Source organism: Pinus tabuliformis, chromosome 9 (assembly GCF_031772625.1).
Source record: "Pinus tabuliformis cultivar Carrire ecotype Pingquan chromosome 9, CPIR1, whole genome shotgun sequence".
Lineage (NCBI taxonomy): Eukaryota > Viridiplantae > Streptophyta > Pinopsida > Pinales > Pinaceae > Pinus > Pinus tabuliformis.
The window spans coordinates 1411201265-1411223747 of record NC_142307.1 but is presented as its reverse complement, the minus strand read 5'-3'; positions in this window follow the sequence as shown (position 1 = coordinate 1411223747).

Genomic DNA, 22483 nt, shown 5'->3' with positions numbered 1-22483 from the left:
ACAGGCCTAAGGGCTCATTAGAATTAGAATTTGTTGAGTATTGAAGTGCTATCAAGAGCTAGGAGCTTGAGTCTATCATTATATGATGTATCCGAACTCTATTTTATGTTAATGCAAAGTTTATTGTTGCTTCACATTTAAGTTTGTTGCAGAGGGCTGAGTCCACTTGGGTTAGGGCTCAACCTAGAGGCTACAATCCATCTTGTGTATCATGTTTACGCATTGTTTTAGTAGCAACATTTCCTTCCTTGTTAGAGTAGAAGTTTATTTTCTAGCAAATTATGGTTGAAGGCCTAATTACCACTTCTCTTGTGGGAAGTGTGGTTGAGGAGTCTACAACAACAAGCCAAAAATATGTGACTGTTTCCCTTTGCCATTTGCTATGCTTTAGTTCACTATCTCTTGCATACTATGTTTCTGCAATCTAGGAGTTAAAATAATCTTTTTCAAGTTTTCATGTATGTAGGTTAGATGCATGTTGTGAGGTGAATTGGTTCTTAATGAAATAAAGTCCTTCTTTGTTTAATTTCATAAAATTTGACTCAACCTTTCTTGCTTAGCTTATTTTCTTGCAATTCGATTGTTATTTTGAGTACAAGAAAAAGGATTATTGTTGGTATACATGTGCTATCAGTGGCTTGCAGGGTTGGCACACTCATCCTACATTCTCCCTGTCATCATTAACCCATTCCTTGTCATCCCACACTATCCTCAAAATTCTGCCATCGAGACCATATTTTTGGGTTAATTGAGGGATACCGTGTGCATTTTCTTTTGTGCAATATGGGATTTTGAGAGGAATTTAGCTTGGAAAAGGCCTCACACAACTCTCATATACCCTTACCTACCCTTTACCACCCTCAAACCACCATTTTCACCCTCGGGATGCCCAAGGGATCAATCCTGTAGCATAATGTAGCAATCCTGTAGCAATATTGTAACAATCCCTAAAATTGACCAGATTGGCTCCAAAAGATTGGTTTTTGTTCCTTAGGCTTGAATAATGACCCCTATGCTTTGAATCCATGATTGAGAAATACCCATGACCACTTTGAACCTGCTTTATTCTCACTACAAGCCCAATTATGCAATTAGGATTAGATGGCAGATTTCTAACTTGAATGATAATGATGAATTTCTCATAAAATGCATATGAGTTTGGTCACTCTAGCCAAGTCCCTTTGAACACAGTGATTAAGACATAGATTTTATCATGTGAAGTAGATTAAGCCTATTTCTTGAATTCATGCTCTTAGGATTTCAATTACAAAAGCGTTGTTCTTGCTTAGGATTAGTTTCTTTTCAAAGTAACTTTTCATTCTGCAAATAGACTAATGATTCAGATTGTTGCAAGTAGCACAAGGTTTACATTGAGAAAATAGACATGTACTTTTAATTCCTACAATTAGCATAGCCTTTACATCCCTGCAAGTAGGGCTAGAATTTAAATTTGATGAATGGCACTTTCCATTTCTACAAGTAGAGTAATTGTTTTTTCTCTCTTTCATTTAGAGTATGACTTTACTTTTTTTCATGCAATCCCCTTCCTTGAGCTAGCTAAAAGAGTGGTCTTTGTACTCCTTGATTTGGCCCATTGCTTGAATGTGGCATGAGTAGAGCTTGACCTACTGTGCATACAATACTATCACCTCTTAAATTTGTATGGACCTCGGGTTGATAATTAGAATTGGGAGCTTTAGGAGTCTCAACAATCTTGTTGTGATATTGGGGCTCATGAGTATATTCATGTGAGGATGCCCAAGTCTAGGATCCATGACCCTAGGCGCCCCTGTTGGGCGCGGGATCCCCCAAGGAAAGTTTTGGGGCTTAAAGCCCATATTTTGACCAAATCTGATGTAAAGACTCTGCGTTTTGTGGGCGCGGAGCGCGAAGATTGTAAATGAGTCATAGGGTTGTTTGCCCTCATTTTTGTAATGTAATGTCTACTTTAGAAATCTACCCATGGTCTGTGGACCATGGGATTGTATAAATAGAGCGAGGCTCTAAGTTGTAAATGACAGAATGATAGTCATGAATGAAGGATGAAGAATTGAGTCTAATCTAAGTGTAGAGTCAAGTCTTCAGGTCGTAGAGTAGGAGAGGGCTCTACAGCTGAGTGTGCAGAGGCCTAGTAGTCTGCAACTGAGTGTGCAGGGCGGGTCGAGTCTGTAACCTTTGGAGAAGCTATAAAGAGAAGTTTTACATCATTTCTGTGTATCTTTCTCTTGTTTTGTGCATTGAATGTATCAGATATAAATTGCATTTCTATTTTTTATATGATGCGTGAACTTATATGAATGTGTTGATAAAGTGAATATAAGATAAAGTATCTATTTACGTGAAGATAACTAACTGTTATAAGAAGATAAGTAATATTTGCGGTATAACTCGGGGAAAACTATTTGTTGGCTTGAGGGGGCATGAACCAGGTTTGGAGTTAATTAGCCAAACAAATCCCTACACTATTGGCCCTTTCGACAATAGCCCATAGAGTGTGGATTGAGGTCTCACCCGAAGCAGTATGGGGGGATGCTGAAACCAAATTTTCGCACCCTTGAGATTTATGAGGGGTCGGTTTAGCCCAAATGTGAATACCTTCACTCAGGTCACTTCACGCACTATCCTGACCTGCGAGGCCTTCACGATCTGTTATAATCACCTTCTCGCAACCCTCACCAGGGGCTGAGGTGATTTTTCTCTGCCCTAGCAGCGATCTGTGCTACTTCCCCATGTTATACCGCGAATCTTACTTATCTTCTTATAACAATTAGTTATCTTCACGTAAACAAATACTTTATCTTATATTCACTTTATCAACACATTCATATAAGTTCACGCATCATATAAACAATAGAAATGAAATTTATATCTGATACATTCAATGCACAAAACATGAAAAAGATACAGAGAAATGATGTAAACTTCTCTTTATTACTTCTCTGTGGGCTTGAAGGGGCCTGACCCAGGTTCAAAGTTAATTAGCCAAACAAATTCCTACACTACTGGCCCTTTCGGCAACAGCCCGCAGAGCGTGGACTGAGGTCTCACCCAAAGCAGTATGGGGGGATGCTAGAACCATGTTTCTGCACCCTTGAGATGTTTGAGGGGTCGGTTTAGTCCAACTGTGAATACCTTCACGTAGGCCGCTTCGCGCACTATTCTAACCTGCAAGGCCTTCGCGATCTGTTATAATCACCTTCTCGCAACCCTCACTAGGGGTTGAGGTGATTTCGCGTTACCCTAGTTATACCGTAGATCTTACTTATCTTCTTATGATAGTTATTTATGTTCACGTAAATAGATACTTTATCTTATATTCGATTTATCAACACATTCATATAAGTTCACACATCATATAAACAATAGAAATGAAATTTATATCCGATACATTCAATGCACAAAACAGGAAAAAGATACAAAGAAATGATGTAAACTTCTCTTTATTACTTCTCCGTTGGCTTGAGGGGGCCTGACCCAGGTTCAGAGTTAATTAGCCAAACAAATCCTTACACTACTGGCCCTTTCGACAATAGCCCACAGAGCGTGGAATGAAGTCTCACCCAAAGCATTATGGGGGGATGCTAGAAACAAGTTTCCACACCCTTGAGATGTCTGAGGGGTCAGTTTAGTCCAACTATGAATACCTTCGCGCAGGTTGCTTTGCGCACTATCCTAACCTACAAGGCCTTCGCGCAGGTCACTTCGCGCGCTATCCTAACCTACGAGGCCTTTGCGATTTGTTATAATCACCTTCGCGCAGCCCTCACCAGGGGCTGAGGTGATTTCACGCTACCCTAGCAACGATCTACGCTACTTCCCCAAGTTATACTGCAGATCTTACTTATCTTTGTATAACAATTAGTTATCTTTGCGTAAATAGATATTTTATCTTATATTAACTTCATCAACACATTCATATAAGTTCGCACATCATATAAACAATAGAAATGAAATTTATATCTGATACATTCAATGCACAAAACAGGAAAAAGATACACAGAAATGATGTAAACTTCTCTTTATTACTTCTGCAAAGGTTACAGACTCGACCTGCCCTGCAAACTTAGCTGTAGGGGTCCACACACTTAGTTGTAGACTACTAGGCCTCTGCGCACTCAACTCTAGAGCCTTCTCCTACTCTATGACCCAAAGACTTGGCTCTACACTTAGATAAGACTCAATTCTTCATCCTTCATTCATGACTATCATTCTGTCATTTACAACTTAGAGCCTTGCTCTATTTATACAATCCCATGGTCCGCAGACCATGGGTAGATTTCTAAAGCTGACATTACATTACAAAAATGAGGGTGGACAACCCTATGACTCATTTATAATCTTCGCACTCTGCATCCACAAAACACGAAGTCTTTACATCGGATTTGGTCAACATATGGGCTTGAAGCCCCAAAAATTTCCTTGGGGGATCCCGCGCCCAACAGGCCCCCAACACAAACATCGTGACTCGCCCTTGAGTCACTCTGTCGGTGTGGAGATCTTTGCACGGAGACCTCCCAATTCTGTCTGAACTACTGCAAGATCGGTAGTGCATTGAGCAATTGACTGCTTTATCTCCTGCACGCACTGTTCAGAGACCACTGTAGATGAACTGCTTCCCTACATTTGTTTATAGTCCCGTGCCTCCTTTCAGCTACCTGGAGTGCTAAGACTGTGCTTCCCACGGCTAGTCAGATAGCTGGGCCACCCGTGTATGGCTTCAACCGACTACCATTCACTCTTCCTGGGAAAGGTTCTCCATTTAACTTTACCAACTGCATCGTGCCTCCATTTGTGACCTCCTTAATAAAATACGGTCCCAGCCAATGAATTTTGAATTTTCCCGGGAATTTATCAAACTTACTATCATATAGTTACACCAAATATTTCACCTTGAAGGTACCCAACTTAATATGTCGATCGTGTCAGGCCTTTTTGCGCTGCTTTTGTACCTGTTGGTGAAAGCCAACCATAATTCGTTCTTCCTCGAGTTCCTCCAACTACGCAAGTATTTCCTCCAGGGCTCCACGGTCCATCATACCTGTGAGTGCTGTTATGTGCAGACTAGGCACAATGTATTCCATTGACATTATGGCTTCCACTCCATAGACCAGCCAGAAAGGTGCCTATCCTGTTAGTTTCTTGCATGTCGTCCTATAAGCCCATAATACTGCAGGTACGGGCAGGTCCAAATCACTTCTCTACGCGTTGCATACTTTTGTCAGTGCAGTCTCCAATACTTTGTTAAATGCTTCTACTGTCCCGTTGGCTTGTGGGTGATATGGTGTGATTTTCTAATGATACACATGAAACTCTTTTGTCAGCGCACTGATCATCTCGTTCAGGAAATGTGTATCGCGGTCGCTCATCAAGATCTTCGGACATCCAAATCGTGTCAATATGTGTTCAAACATAAACTTCGCGACCGTGGTGGTTGTGCAATCTTTTATTGGCTGTGCTTCTGCCCAATGAGTCAGGTACTCTATCGCAGTGATAATATATCTCGCGCCCGTTTTTCCTTGAGGTTTGACAGGTCCTACGAAGTCGATCGCCCACTTTTCAAAGGGCTACAACATCATTTGCAAATTCAAAGGCATCTCCTCTCTCCACGATGGTTTACCTGTTCTTTGACATACATCATAGGCATTGCAATGTGCTTTTGAATCCTAATGAAGGGTCGGCCACAACAGCCTTGTGCATAGAATCTTCTGCGCGGTCCCTCTCCCTACATAATTGCCTCTGGCAGTGCCTCAATGTGTGTCTGCGAGGATATGGCTTCTTTCAAATTCAGGTACATACCTTCGCAGTATCTCATCATTGCCCATCTTAGCATCATATCTTCTCAATATCCTGCTACAAGCATTTTGTCTACCTCTACGCGAACCTTCTCCTTGTATTTCAGATTTAAGAAGTAAGGCCTCTGCTTAACTAGGTTTGTGTCGAGTTTTAACGTGATCCTCATCATTCCTAAATGTTCGATGATTCCCTTTAAATCTGTAAACTTGGTTGAGAATAAGTTGTGGTACTCGTAGAGTAATCAATGACCTTATCCATTGTCGCGTCATCCCAGTTGTCTCTGAGCGTTGCAAACTTAGGTTCGGCCTCCGTACCAATGTTCACCCGCTTCCTTTTTTCCGGCACGGTGATGTCAGGGTTCTCAATCTGTGGTCCTTGAACCTCGTGATGACGTTTTGTTTCTGGAATGTTAATTTTCTACGGATCTTCGTCTTCTTCTTCAGCGCTGACATTATAACATTCCAGCCCGCAGCTTAGCTGAGTAGCCCATTCAGGCTGAATCGATTCTATCGGCTCCTGTGGTATTCTAAAGATAGATGCCTTTACCTCTTATAGTGCTTCATCACCGTTGTCCCACGATCTATCCTCAAAACTGAAGGTCATCATGAACCATTCATGCAAGATATCCCGTTCACTTGTCCCATGGCAGAGCTCCGTCTCTATATACCAACTCATGGGTATAACATCTAGGGTATGACAGAAGAGGTGCACCCACTCAGGTTGTGGCTTTTCTCCATAGACCTTCGTCCACTTGGCCAGGTGTGCGCACGGATCATCCTGTCCATCGTACTTGTATTCTAGTCGCATCTTAGGCTTCCCAAACCATGTGCACATCATTCTTTTGCATTCGCGCTAGTATTCAAAGCTTCTTCTATGCGTACCCCACCACCTTGCGGGCGCAGCGCGCAGTACCCAATTCAAGGCCTGGAAACATTTCTTTTCAGTACCTCCCTTTCGTATTTGTCCAAGAAAGCATCTACCTCACCTAACCCATTGTTGTGTGTGGAGCATGATTGTTCAGAGGTCTTTGTTTCAGCATTTGTATACCCCAGGAAGTTTGTACACCCCTCCACACGGGGGGGTGCGGGGGGGAATTGTCCCCCCTGCGGGGGTCCGGGGGCCAGCGGTCCCCCGACGGGGGCTCGGGGGCAGCGCCCCCGAAGCTAAAAACAAATGTAAAATTGCCTTGTAAAAGTATAGTAATTTCTAGTCAATCTGGGCCGTTCATTAGGCGGATGATCTGACGGTAGAACTTATGTTTAGTTTAGGGTTTTTTTCCCTAGAAGGCAACCCCTCTCTTTGTATGACGGTATTGTATTTGAGGCTGTGAAATAGATGTGTATTCTATGAGCGAGAAATAGAGAGGTGAGACTGTGAGAGAAAATAGAGGATATTACATCGGATTTTCTGTAGGTTGTGTCTCTTCATTTTGCTAGATAATAGAAAGGAAGGACTGGCTGTTCGGGGTGGACGTAGCCCAAACTGGGTGAACCACGTATATCTGTGTCTCTCTTGTTTTGTGCGTTTTCTGTGTTTATATTTCTGCAATATTTTATGTGTTCCATTGCTCCGTAATATATAATTTTCTAACAACTGGTATCAGAGCCGAAGGTCTATTTGGCTGATAAACTCGCAGGAAAGAAGGGTTCCTGGTTCAAGTGGGAGCAATGGCGGAAGATGGTAAGTTTAGGGTCGAGAAATTTAACGGCCAAAACTTCTCGCTGTGGAAGATGCAGATGGAAGATTATCTGTATCAGAAAGATCTATACCTACCATTGGGCGGAAAAACAAAGATGTCGACGGGTATGAAAGACGAAGAATGGAACCTTCTCGATAGAAAGGCACTCGGAACAATACGGTTGTGCCTTGCTGCGTCAGTCGCGTTCAACATTTTGAAGGAAACCATGACAGAGGGTTTGATGCAGACGTTGTCGAAACTATATGAAAAACCCTCGGCCTCAAACAAGGTATTTCTTATGAAACGGTTATTTAATATGAATATGTCGGAAGGTGGATATGTTGCAAACCATTTAAATGATTTTAATACAGTTACAAGTCAGTTAAGTTCTGTAGGGGTAAACTTTGATGATGAAGTTAGAGCTCTGTTATTCTTGTGCTCACTACCAAAAAGTTGGAATGGTTTGGTAATGGCCATTAGTAACTCCGTTTCTGGATCTAGTACTTTAAATTTTGATGATGTTGTCGGTGCTATCCTTAGCGAGGAAATGCAACGGAAAAGCTCTGGTGAGACATCGAGAAATGATTTGAGTGCAGAGTCTAGAGGAAGGAAAATGGAAAGAGGAAAGAGCTCAGGATATCGCAGTAAATCAAGGAAAGGCAGATCCAAGTCCAGATCGGGGATAGTGTGCTAGAAATGTGGAAAGAAAAGACACCTAAAGGAAGACTGTAGATCTCGGAAGGGAAAAGAAGGAGATGCATAGCAAGAAAACAATCATGAAGCAAATGTGACAGGTGAGGTGTTACAAGATGCTTTGATTCTTTCTTTCGAAAATATTACTGATTCCTGGGTGGTAGATTCAAGGGCTTCATTCCATGCCACACCTGATAAGAAATACTTTCATGACTATGTTCAAGGAGATTTTGGACAAGTTTGTCTGGGTGATGATAAACCCTGTAAAATCGTTAGAATGGGTAAGGTTTTTGTAAAACAGCAGAATGGAAACCAATGGCTATTAAAGGAGGTAAGGCATGTTCCAGATCTAAAGAAAAATCTGATTTCAACAGGGCAGTTAGGCGGTGAAGGTTGTGTTACAACTTTCACAGATAAATCTTGGAAGGTCACCAAAGGAGCCCTGGTAATAGCAAAAGGCGAAAAGGTTGGTACATTGTATTTATGCAATGGTATTTATAACTCTGTTAATGCTTTAACTTCCAAAGGAGCAGATGCAGCATTATGGCATCATATGCTCGGACACATGAGTGAAAAGGGGATGAAGATTCTTCACTCAAGGAATTTGTTGCCGGGTTTGAAGAATGTTGATTTGGACTTCTGTGAGAATTGCATTTATGGAAAACAAAAGAGAGTCAGATTTCTCAGAGTTGGGAAAGAAAAGAAGAATGAAAAATTAGAGCTTGTGCATACAGATGTATGGGGACCTGCTCAGGTATCATCTCTCGGTGGCTCTCGTTATTATGTTACTTTTATTGATGATGCAACTAGAAAAACTTGGATTTATTGTATTAAGAATAAATCTGATGTATTTGATACTTTCAAGAAATGGAAAGCTTTGGTTGAGATTGAGACAGGAAAGAAATTGAAGTGTCTTAGATCAGACAATGGAGGTGAATATTGCAGCAAAGAGTTTGATGGGTACTGTTCATAGCATGGAATTCGCAAAGAGAAGACAGTGCCAAGAACACCACAAGAAAATGGTGTGTCAGAAAGGATGAACAAAACAATCATGGAGCGTGCAAGGTGCATGAGATTGCATGCAGGATTGCCTTTACAGTTTTGGGCAGATGCTGTAGATACTGCTGTTTATCTAATAAACAGAGGGCCTTCAAGTTCCTTGGATGGTGGTGTTCCAGAGGAAGCATGGATAGGTAAAAAGGTAAACTACTCCTTTTTAAAGCCTTTTGGTTGTGAGGCCTTTGCCCATATTGATAAAGAAAATAGAACAAAGCTTGAAGCAAAGTCAAAGAAATGTACCTTTATTGGATATGGTGTTAATGATTTTGGTTATCGCTTATATGATTACAAAAATCACAAAATCATTAGGAGCAGAGATGTAATATTCAATGAAAAGGTCTTGTATAAGAATCAGTTGCAGGAAAAGAAACAGGAAAAGGAAAACAAGGAATACGTAGTTCTTGATGAAATCACTGAAAAAGGAAAGGTGCCTGAAAATAATAATAATCAACGACCACAACAACAACAACCACCACAACAACAACAAGCACCCCAAACACCTGAAAGTGCTGTTAGAATATCTACCAGGATAAGTAGACCCCCTGAACGATACTCTCCTTCATTATATTATTTATTGTTGACTGATTCCGGTGAACCCGAATGTTATGAAGAAGCAATGCAGGTTGAAAGCAGGAAGAAGTGGGAGGTAGCCATGGAAGAAGAGATGGACTCCTTAATGCATAACCAGACTTGGGATTTAGTCAGGTTGCCTGTAGGAAAAACTACATTGAAGAATAAATGGGTTTACAGGCTGAAGGAAGAAGATGGAGGAAAACAGAGGTATAAAGCTAGACTTGTGGTGAAGGGGTTTGCACAGAAGAAAGGTATTGATTTTGATGAAATATTTTCTCCTATTGTTAAAATGACTTCAATCAGAACCATTTTAAGTCTTGTAGCAGCTGAAGATTTGCATCTTGAGCAGTTAGATGTAAAGATAGCCTTTCTCCATGGGGATTTGGAGGAAGAGATATATATGCAGCAACCACAAGGATATGAGGTGAAAGGGAAGGAGAAAATAGTGTGCAGGTTGAAGAAGAGCTTGTATGGCTTAAAACAGGCTCCAAGGCAGTGGTATCTAAAATTTGACAAGTTTATGTCTGAACAAGGTTATACTAGATGTCACTCTGATCATTGTGTTTATTTGAAAAAGCAAAATGATGGCAGCTATATTATATTGTTATTGTATGTAGATGACATGCTTGTTGCAGGATCTAACATGCAGGAAATAAATGTGCTCAAAAGAAAATTGGCAAATTCATTTGCAATGAAGGATTTGGGAGCTGCAAAACAAATCCTTGGTATGAGAATAGTTAGAGACAGGAAAAATCGTAAATTAACATTGTCTCAGAATGAGTACATACAAAAGGTGTTGAAAAGATTTAACATGCACAATGCAAAACCAGTTAGTACACCTTTTTCCAGCCATTTCAAACTTAGCAAGGAAATGTGCCCAAAGACCCAAGAAGACATGGATTATATGTCTAAAGTTCCATATGCATCAGCAGTTGGAAGCTTAATGTATGCAATGGTCTGCACAAGGCCTGATATTGCACATGCAGTGGGAGTTGTAAGTAGGTACATGAACAATCCAGGAAAGGAACATTGGATGGCAGTGAAATGGATTCTCAGATATTTGAAAGGTACCACAAATAAAGCATTATGCTTTGGTGGTTCAAACATCTCCCTACAATGATATGTTGATGCAGATATGGCAGGTGACAGAGATAACATGAGGAGCACTACAGGATATGTATTTACTGTTGGAGGAACAACTATTAGTTGGGTTTCAAAAATCCAAAGTGTTGTTGCACTTTCAACAATAGAAGCAGAGTATGTTGCTGCTACAGAGGCTAGTAAAGAAATGATTCGGTTACAAAGGTTTATGGGTGAACTGGGTAAGGAGCATGATATGGGCACGCTATACAGTGATAGTCAAAGTGCCATTCATCTTGCAAAGAACTCAGCATTTCATTCTAGGACTAAACACATACAGCTCAAGTACCATTTCATACGATTAGTGTTGGAAGATGGAGAGTTGAAGCTGGAAAAGATACACACTAGCCAGAATCCTGCAGATATGCTAACAAAAGTTGTAACCAGGGAGAAACTGAGAATATGCTCAGTTTCAATTGGTCTTCAAGGATGAAGATGAAGATGAGAAACAGCCAAGTCCAAAGAGGAGTCATTGTCCAGGAAGTTTGTACACCCCTCCACGCGGGGGGGTGCGGGGGGGACTTGTCCCCCCCGCGGGGGTCCGGGGGGGCCGATCCCCCCAGGCTGGGGGGTCCGGGGGCTAGCGGTCCCCCGACGGGGGCTCTGGGGCAGCGCCCCCGAAGCTAAAAACAAATGTAAAATTGCCTTGTAAAAGTATAGTAATTTCTAGTAAATCTGGGCCGTTCATTAGGCGGATGATCTGACGGTAGAACTTATGTTTAGTTTAGGGTTTTTTGCCCTAGAAGGCAACCCCTCTCTTTGTATGAGGGTATTGTATTTGAGGCTGTGAAATAGATGTGTATTCTATGAGCGAGAAATAGAGAGGTGAGACTGTGAGAGAAAACAGAGGATATTACAACGGATTTGCTATAGGTTGTGTCTCTTCATTTTGCTGGATAATAGAAAGGAAGGACTGGCTGTTCGGGGTGGACGTAGCCCAAATTGGGTGAACCACGTATATCTGTGTCTCTCTTGTTTTGTGCGTTTTCTATGTTTATATTTCTGCAATATTTTATGTGTTCCATTGCTCCGTAATATATAATTTTGTAACACCCATCATACATAGGAAAATCTCTTGCTTTTGTCGATACACAACATAGTGACCTTGTCATCATGTTACAATTAAGCATGGTTACCTCGTGTAACCGGTTCAACGATTGTTCTATCTCCTCATCTAAATTTGAAGTACAAGAGCTTTTGCGCTCCCATGAGATCCATCTGTCCGCGGTGGGATTTACCCAATCTTTCTCTCGCGTGGTTATTTTGTAGATGCAATCCATATCATCATCACTTTCTAGTCATGCACCGACTCTGTATAGTGCGATCCTTTCGCAGGGTCCAAGGGTATAACTATGCGTAGAGACTTCTTCTCAAAAATCATCTTGTGCTTCTACAAATTAATCACCCCTTTCATGTCAATGGCCCAATCAATTTCCTAAGAGCGCAGGGTAGGGATTGTTGTCATCAACAATCTCTATTACTTCAAAGTCTGATAAAGCACTCGCTCCCTCAATATCCACGGTGATTCCCTGCAATTGTCTTATGGGTATTATCTTATATTGGTTTTCCATTCGCAGCTGAATAGGAGACCATTGCAGCATAGGCCTCCCCATTCACTCCCATGTTTGCTTCGGCAGAACGTTCGCGTCTGATCCTAAATCCAGAATTACTTGGTCCATCTCATATTCTCCAATCTGTGTGGTTAGCCTCATTTATCTCTTAGTCTTGTGTTTTCCAATCTTTTGGACTACGTGCAGTTCCCTTGGCGCGGTCCCAACACATATGTTAATGAGTTCCTACAATCCTTTTACAACCTTACTGTCATGCAGTAGCTTGATGCATGTTTCCAGGAACGTTGTAAGCATAGATGGGTCCATTTCTGGCTCCAGTCTATCTTTTCTTTCTGAAGTGGAGGCATCAGTGAAGATCTTCTTAGCTTCCATGAAGGTTTACTTAGCGCGCTCCAAATAAAACTATGCTTCTTTCGTTGGAGCCTTGCGAACCCAAGTACTATCTTCGGGCTGTTTGCCTTTATCATCTCTCATCGCGATTCCACTTCGGAGCACAATGTTCACATTTGGATCTTCCTCGCGCGGCTGAGACCTCATCATCTACATGTTCTAAGTTGGGGGAGGTGGTAGCGCTCCCTTGTCGCGTATCCTAGCTATTAGCGTAGGACAATCCTCCATCTCATGATCAAACAAGGTACAATACAGGCATGATGGATGTGTTGGGTTCATACAATCACAAGCATAATGTCCTGGCCCTTCACAATTGTAGCATATTAACTTTCCGCGACCTCTTCCAAGTCCTCCTCCACCTCGGCCTCATCTGCGCCCCTGAAATTCGATTCGCGCCACTCCTACATTCGGGTCTAGGGGCCGCGTTTTGGCATTAACTCTACAGGTGGGAGTTCTATCCATCATCAGCTCATAGCTTCTACAAGTGTGCTCATCGTGTCCAACTGATCTACAAAAATTATAGAAAAACTGTTGCAAATTATACGTGTACTTCTCTAACAAATGACAATTTTCTGTAGCATGCTTTCCTGGTATTTGACAAATCACACACCATAAAGCAGGTTTCGTGCTAGGTCCTGTTTGCGCTTCCACCCTTAACGGCATTGGTCCTCCTCCCGCGAGGTAATTGATGAACACAGGGCAGTGGTCCTTATCATGACCATGACCCTTGCATTTTATGCACCACACCTCTTCTCACACTTCTGGTTGGGCTATCCTATCCTGTTTCAGACTCTGCATCTCAAGGCACAAGTTTTTCAACTGCACGTGGATTTTCTGAACTGCCAAGTTAGGATCCTGCATTGGGGTTTCATGCAGCCTCATCGTGATCTCCAAGGCCTCTGCCTGATTTTTTAACCTCTGTTGTGATAACACGTTCCTCAAATGTGACATTAGTGATGCTACAAACCATTCACCGTGTTGTCCATCCATCAAAGTCATATTAGCTTCGTGAATCATTCACTTCAGTCTCTAATCCAGCTCCCAAGGAATCTTGCCTAGTAGCATTTTAATCTCTTTGAATCCAATGATCGACTGCACTTCTGACTTCGGCCAACGAAATTCCCTATTTAGCACAATTTGGATATCTGCGATCCCTGCATTCGGATTGTCATTAGAATGCTTAATATACCAGGTCAACACGTGATCTTGCATAGCACTGACCAGTGCCACTTTCTTTATATTATCATTTGTAACTCCCTGCACTTCCCATATGGCTCTTATCACAAACCAAAACTGGTTTAGATCTTCATTTCCTACTCCCTTGAACACATGCAACTTTATCGTGCTTGCCATATTGCCTCGTGGTGGTGGCGAAGGTGGTATGGGTGAAGATGGAGGTGAAGGCGATGAAACTAGTGGCGACGTGGGTGGGGGTGGTATGCATGGAATCCTTTGCCTTATCAAATGGATCGCACTTCATGGCGAGACCTTCGCAAGCTCTTCCTCATCCCCTCGCGGAGGTGAAATCAAAAGGCTATTCTCTGGTCCCTTACTTCCTACATTTCTATAGGATTTTCCACTTCGCGTAGCTCCGGACATCAAGGTAATTGCATAACCCTCTTTTCACACAATAGCATTTAATCCAAGTATTCAAAGACTTTACGTACTTAGCTCGCGGTCCTTTGAGAAAGCGTCGCTTCGCTTCACTATAGCTGGCTGAAGTATCTACTGCGAACTCAATAATGAATCCTCCTATAATTCGATCGAGCCAATTATCAACATCGCGCACTATCTTAATCCTTTGATTCTTGCAATTTGCACACCAATTCTGGGGTCCACAAAATAGGATTGTCGAGTTTCCACCTTCCTTGGTTATCTGCTAGCTTCACGATCCACTCGTACAACTCAGTAGGGGAAGATGCAAAAAAATTTCATGAATCTCTGTGAACAGGTAACAGTCTAACCACTCTTCTTTTGTAAGTCGGGGGTTCCTGTTATCCTGCGCTGCGAACTCGTGAATTCTTCTGTCCAACCAAACTTCAATTTCCTTCTTAGTTGGATTCCAATGATACGACATCAGACATCTTTATGTAGATTCTGGTCCCGACAATAGAACCATTTTTTGGCTTGAGGGGGCCTAACCCAGGTTCAGAGTTAAATAGCCAAACAAATCCCTACACTATTGGCCCTTTCGGCAACAGCCCGGGGAATGCGGATTGAGGTCTCACCCGAAGCAGTATGGGGGGATGATGGAACCAAGTTTCCGCACCCTTGAGATGTTTGAGGGGTCGGTTTAGTCCAACTATGAATACCTTCGCGTAGGTCGCCTCGCGCACTATCCTGACCTGTGAGGCCTTCGTGATCTATTATAATCACCTTCACGCAACCCTCATCGGGGGTTGAGGTGATTTCACGCTTCCCTAACAGCGATATGTCTACTTCCCCAAGTTATACCACGGATCTTACTTATCTTCTTATAATAGTTAGTTATCCTCGTGTAAACATATACTTTATCTTATATTCACTTTATCAACACATTCATATAAGTTCACACATCATATAAACAATAGAAATGAAATTTATATGGATACATTCAATGCACAAAACATGAAAAAGATACACAGAAATGATGTAAAAATTCTCTTTATTACTTCTCCAAAGGTTACAGACTCGACCCGCCCTACGCACTCAGCTGCAGGGGTTCGCGCACTCAGCTACAGACTACTAGGCCTCTGTGCACTCAGCTGTAGAGCCTTCTCCTACTCTACGACCTGAAGACTCGACTCTACACTTAGATAAGACTCAATTCTTCATCCTTCATTCATGACTATCATTCTGTCATTTACAACTTAGAGCCTCGCTCTATTTATACAATCCCATGGTCCGCGGACCATGGGTAGATTTCTAAAGTCGACATTACATTACAAAAATGAGGGCAGACAACCTTATGACTCATTTATAATCTTCGCGCTCCGTGCCCATAAAACGTAGAGTCTTTACATCAGATTTGGTCAAAATCTGGGCTTTAAGCCCCAAAACTTGCCTTGGGGGATCCCGCACCTAACACCCCCTCATCACCGAACAAATGACCAATGGCAGTAACATATCAATAACATGTGGTAAATTTTCTCATTGCATATGGGATATACAATTTCGTTATAAGGTGCATTGCATGTAGAGTTGAGGTTGAGGCTCTACAAGACATTTCATGAGTCAAAACATGCTCACAAAGGAAATTTGTTATACACTGTACGCAAATGGAAAAGAATAATATTGGATGATCGCTTCACATCATTTGAGTATCGTTGCCCTGGTCTTGGTAGTCATGTCAAGACTTGATTTGAGGACCCACAACCCATCAAAGGACTACATCTTCATCGAAGAGATTGCTTGCAGTGATGATATATGTAAAACATATTGAAAATTTTCATGATGCATACACGATGTATTTTTTTAAATCTCAAAGTAATTATACATATTGAAGGCACATGAGACCAACTTTAAGTTTTTTTGTGATTAGGAAAAATTGGCCACATTTGGAGATTTATGGGTTGATCCAGATCTTATTACTTCAAGGATGCATACATAATTCCATATAAAAGAGCATGTAAACAAGTAACTTAAACACATGAAAAATAAGTGGAAATCATAAAACAACCATAAGATCAAATACACAAAACAATTTGATTATGAAGTTTTCCTAGTGTGGGCTACGTCTCTGGGCCTTGCTCAAAGTGGGGAGACCTCTTTCATTGAATGGAAACAAAAATGAATTACAATAAAATTTACATAAATTACCCTCATACCTCAAACTTCTGTCATGGACGAAAAACCCAAAGCTTAGATGCAGAAACAAACATCACCATTGGATTCATGGCGCAAAAGCATGTCAAACGACTATAAACTTGACCACATTATGAGCAAGTGACCTTTAGAGCTCTAAGGAATCTTTAGATTCCCTACAAAAAGATTCTCCCAAGATGCCCTTGGAATCTTTCTCGAATTCTGTGCCCACCTAGGCATGGTTCTAGCCCGGGCGCTCCTTGTTCCACCTGCAATCCCACTCACGGTCTGCCACCACCCCTCGTTGAGAAAATAAGTATGGTTTATATGGCACTGGGAAAACGAAGCTTCCAACAAATGGTCGGATGACCTGTTGGTTGGCCGAGGAAATATTAAGGTTTTGGTTGGGGCGGACTAGGTTCAAAACCCACCACATCCCAAATGGTTTGGTCATCATTTAAAAAGGGCAACATATCGTTGTAACGTTTGGCAGTTACGCTGTTGTCTTGTTTTTTGAGCCGCCCATTGGCGGGCCGACCCACCTAGGCCGAGTGGGTTCGACCCCGTTGACTCCTCCATTGTATGGTCGATATATGGCTGGGTGGGGTCAACGTAACCATGGCCCTGACTCGTAATTACATATAATTAAACAATGTTGTTGGGGGGTGGCGGCCCACCACACCAATTCTATCTATATATATATCTATATATATATAGATATATATACATACATACATATATATATATATATATATATATATATATATATATATATATATGTCTATATATATATATATGTCTATATATATCTATATATATATATATATATATTTTAACATAGTAGTTTAAATTTCGGTAGCGGTTTTTAAGGGTCACTGGGAAAATTAAAAAGGCGATAAATTCACCAATTTTGACGCCATATTTCTTGTGCCATCCCTTTTTCCAAATTGTTACCTTGTTAGTGACTGTTACTTGGCCTAGTTTGACCAAAACTTTGATCGACTATATATTGAGCATACGAACTCAGGTTTGAGTGTCATTTGCGGCGTTAGAAACAATACGAAGAGAACTATGATATCGTCCTATTTTCACTTCAATCGAATGACTTTTATTTTTGAGATTTTTCAAGGCCACTTCTATTTCTGGAGCCACCTGGATCATTGTTCCCCACTAATGAGCTTTTGGGCCGCCAAAATATTTATCAGTTAATTGGAAAGTGAGGGAATTTCTCCCTCACTTTATCCTTCTCAATCCATTGGGCCTTACTTGAATGCATTCCCTTGAAACCAATATGAAGGTACTCCATATCTCCCCGCCATGAAGTCCTGGTCTTCCTGTCAAGAATGATATCCTTTGGTAGCTTGTCCAACTATTCAGGTGCAAAGTCGTCCATTATAGGAACCTGTTCAACACCTTCGGTGTCAATGATCAACGAAGGTTCATAAATCTTCAAGTTTTCAATGTTCACCACTGAGTACATTTACATATATGCTGGAAAATTGAGACGGAAAGCATTATCTCCAATCTTCTCTAATATGGTGAATGAGCCATATCGAATTGGTCTCAACTTATTTCCTTCCCCTTTCATTATGTCCTTGCTGATGTGGAGCCACAGTTTGTCTCCAACCTGGAATTGGTGATCAACTCGGTGCTTGTCATGTCGAGCTTTGTATTGAGCTTGACATTTCTACAACTGATCCTACACTTCCTGGTGAATCATCTGAATTCAATGAATGAAATTCCGTGCTTTGTCCTTGTGATCTTTCCCACTGGAATATTCATCTCTCCCAAAGACCATGTCTAAGGGATCCTTTGGAAAATATCGAAAGCATGTCTCTAATGGTGAGCTCTGAGTGGATGAATGCACTACCCGACTGTATACATGTTGCACATAGGGAAGCTGCTCATCCCATAACTTGGGATGCTTGTTATCGGGAAAACTAGTGTCCATTCAGAGCTGCTAGTCTCACTAAGATTGGTAGCTATCTTAGAAACAAACAAACTAAAGTCACTTGTGTTTTCCTTTATAAGAGATAGATGAGAGAGAAGTAGAGAGTACCAACCTCAGTCTTTTGCTAGTCTGCTTGCTTGTTTCCTCTCTCCTTTGATAAAGCTTTCGCCACTCCTTTCTCGCTTTTCCCGCTTCAAAGAACACTTGTAGAGTCAAGGCAGCAAAATACCATCAAATCATAGAGATCTATAAGCATAAATAATGTAGGATCAGATGTACATTAACCATATAAATGTATACACAAACAAGATTCAAAGATATACAAGCATATGGAGGAAAACTCAAATAGATTTATTGATAGAAGTAGTAGAAGAGAGGATTACAACCAGGCCGTCTAATCCAGCATCATCCTTCCAGCATGAAAGCCCTCTTCACCTCATACAAAGCAAGATCACCCAACAATGTCTTCAAAGAGAAACCAACAACAATTCCTTGCAAATTACAAAATTCCAGCCTCTGGATCTCTTGGATGAGGGATCCATATATAGATGTTTACAGGAGATTCAACTTTTAGGATTTTGATTAGTGTCATTTCACTGATAGTTCTTGGTTCCACTTGGAGATTTTAGATCCCTTACTCATCCCTGGGAAAATTCAGAGAGGCAAGTGTCATATGAGCAGCTTTTAGAAGATTCTCTGGGTTTCCACCTAGAAAACTGCTACTACCTCTGTTCTCACTCATCGCACCCTACAGAAGGGCTTTCCAGTATGCATCGCACCCCCCGTGTGTAATAAGTGAGATGCATCACACCCTATGCATGGAGCAGTCTGTATGGTCCTGTTTTGAACAGTTCTAAGTAGCTTTTCATGGAGAACTTCTGGGAGATGATGTAATCAACTGACCTTGTTCCTTTAGGGTGTGAAACAACACTTTTAGGGGTTTAGAAGACCTTGGTTTATAGACATATGTGATTGGGGTTGCAATGCCCAAATATGTCTATAACAGTTGCCCCCTAAAGCATGAGGTCGTAAATATTTTGATGTCGGGTGAAATGCTTTATAATGAGGATCCAAGGTTTTTCGAATTGGAAGGTGACCTGTAATAAGATACAACACAATAAGTTATCTTCACAATATTTTCATGATCTAGCTGAGGCGGGAATTCCCATGCTCAGCTTTATAAATTCATATTCATGTACATAAGACAGATAATCATCTGTGTTGCAGACTGATGATTTTGGTAGAGTCATCATCCTTTATTTTGGATGATTATCTGTGTAGCTGTGATGTACATTTGATGTCTTTATTTTCCTTAATATATCACAGCCCGGATGGATGAAAATAGATCCGAGGTCTTCAAACTCATTCAATCTTCGCCCGAAGTACAAGTCGATCCATGTGAAAAGATGTCCTGATGTCGAACATGGAAAGACATTGCCTGAATACTAGCCAATTATGTAAGCTGTTAACAGGCGTGAGAGGAATCACCGATAATGATGATGACCCTCAAGGTACTGCAGTACAATTCACGTGGTGTGAATACATGAGTTGATGTCGAACACCACGTAAAATCTTTCAGTCGAAGGCCATTGATGTAAACTTGTTGCCGGAAGTGAGAAACTTGCCATTGAGGCATGGAAGCTTCAAAGTACTGAAAGGGTTGTTCCTAAGTCAACTTCTTGGATAATGAGCTGATGTTGACAAGAGTGACCCGTCGTAGGAGGGCCTTAATGAATCCAACATCTACGACATGGAACGGAGAAAATGATTTTGTGGAGGTGAAAACGATCTGATGACACAAGGTTCAGGGTGGTGGTCATGAAAAAATGGAGAGTGAAGGTATTGCAGCGGATGAAACGTTGGCTAAGTTGGTGAATTCTTTGAGCGACTCCTCTTGAACATACCGGAGACACTGAAATGGATTGGTAGCATTAACCCCAAGGTGGATGGTATGGTGGACCAATGGTGATATGACCGGTGAACAGAATAACCCAACCCGACTCAATCATGGTGATAGAGTGAAAGTGTCATGTTCAAGAGTGACCTGCTACCAATGAAGCTATTCAAGTTTTCTTCCCTTTTTCCCCAGTCATTGCTGACCAGTACCTCTTTATTTTTGTCAAGCTTGAGGAGGATAACATATGCTTGTTCTATAATTTTCCCTTCGGGCAAACCTGTCACTATGTTTTAACGAGCCTAGCAACAGTGAAACTCGCTCTTGTCTGCATAGACAAGTTTGTCTCTATTGTTTTAACGATTTTAACGACAAAGATAACTCGGTCCTTTTCAATTTTAGAGAGTCTAAAAGGGATGGAAAGGCAACTCCAATAGTCCTTTTTCGTAATGTAATCCCTTAAGTCCGAAAAAGTGTAAAATAATACGAAAGGGATGACTTTTCGATAGTTTTAATGAGCCGAACAAGACAAGCGCTTGATCTTTTTGTGTAATAATCCCTTAGGTCCAAAAGGATTAAAATCTAGAGGAGGGATGGCACTTCCGGTCGCTTTAACGAGCTGGAGAGGCCAATTGCTCGGCAATATTTTCATATTTTATGAGTCATATGAAAAGAGCTTAAGGGAGACTCGTTTTTCGAGGAATGAGTGATGTTTTTGGATAGCAACTGGTTCTAGGTAAGGTTTGGAACTTTTCAATCATGGCAGTATAAAAAGGGTGGCTAATAGAACCACTTGTCGCAGCTGTTCCTAATAAAGGTAAACAATCAAATGGAGGCGTATGATCAGCTAAAAAGAGTGGAGGTGATGGTAAGAACAAGACCAAGTTTCAAAAGCTGATAGTCATGTGATCAAAATGGTTATTTACCGGAGGTGGGGTTCATTTTTTAATGAGCTTGAACTCTATGGAAATACTTGCTCATTGCTAGGTTTATCTTTTGACGAGCTTGAAATTCGCGTAAAACTACTCATGGTAGGGTTTATTTTTTAACGAGCTTGAAATTTGTGTAAAACTTCTCGTGTCAGTCGTATAATAAGGATGTCTCATCGATAGGTTCATTTTTTAGGGAGCTTGCATCGTTCGAGACTTTGCTCCAGAGCCTTTCGTTATGCAATCTAGGAACGACCAACCTACGAGTTTAAAGGGTAAAGAGCCTACAAACTAAGAAAATAAATGGTCGCTTTTCAGTTGCATGCAAAAAGGTTTGCATGCCCCCAGGTATAATGAAATAGAGTTTCCAGGTTACCATACGAAAGTTCTTGCATTAGCAAGATTGTTTCATTTGCATTTGCAGACAAAACACTTCCTTGGATCTGTCCATAGAAATGGAAAAAGGTGATTCCTATTCTAATCACCTAACCTTTGATGGAGGAATCCTTTTCCAGACTGATCCATTATCCTAAACGTACAAGATTGTCAGACTAGTCATATTCTTATGCGGAAACCTACCTTATATCTGGTGTTTTTTTGTCGAAGCAGACTAGGGTGCATGCCTCCTGGGTTTCAGTCATAATCACCGAATCATTCGCGATCATTAGGTGGATGGACTGGAGATTGATTAGACATTCCTTGTGCAAAAAGACCAGTTAGGGATTGTTGGAAATAATACTGAGAGGGGGGGTGAATCAGTATTATCAAGTTCTTTTAACAAATCTTCCTTATTTATACTTTGAATTATTTTTGCATATCAGTACCATAAAATAATGAGCATGAACAAGAAAAACAGATAGTCACACCAAAGAACACCAGATGTAAGGTGGAAACCCAATGTGGGTGAAAACCACCTGCTGCAATATGTCTCTATCTTCTTTCAAATTAGAAACTCCTTTTACAATGATTTTGTACTGGTGCAGTCCTTTACCAGTACACAGGCTGCAACCTGCAGAGAGCTACAACTCT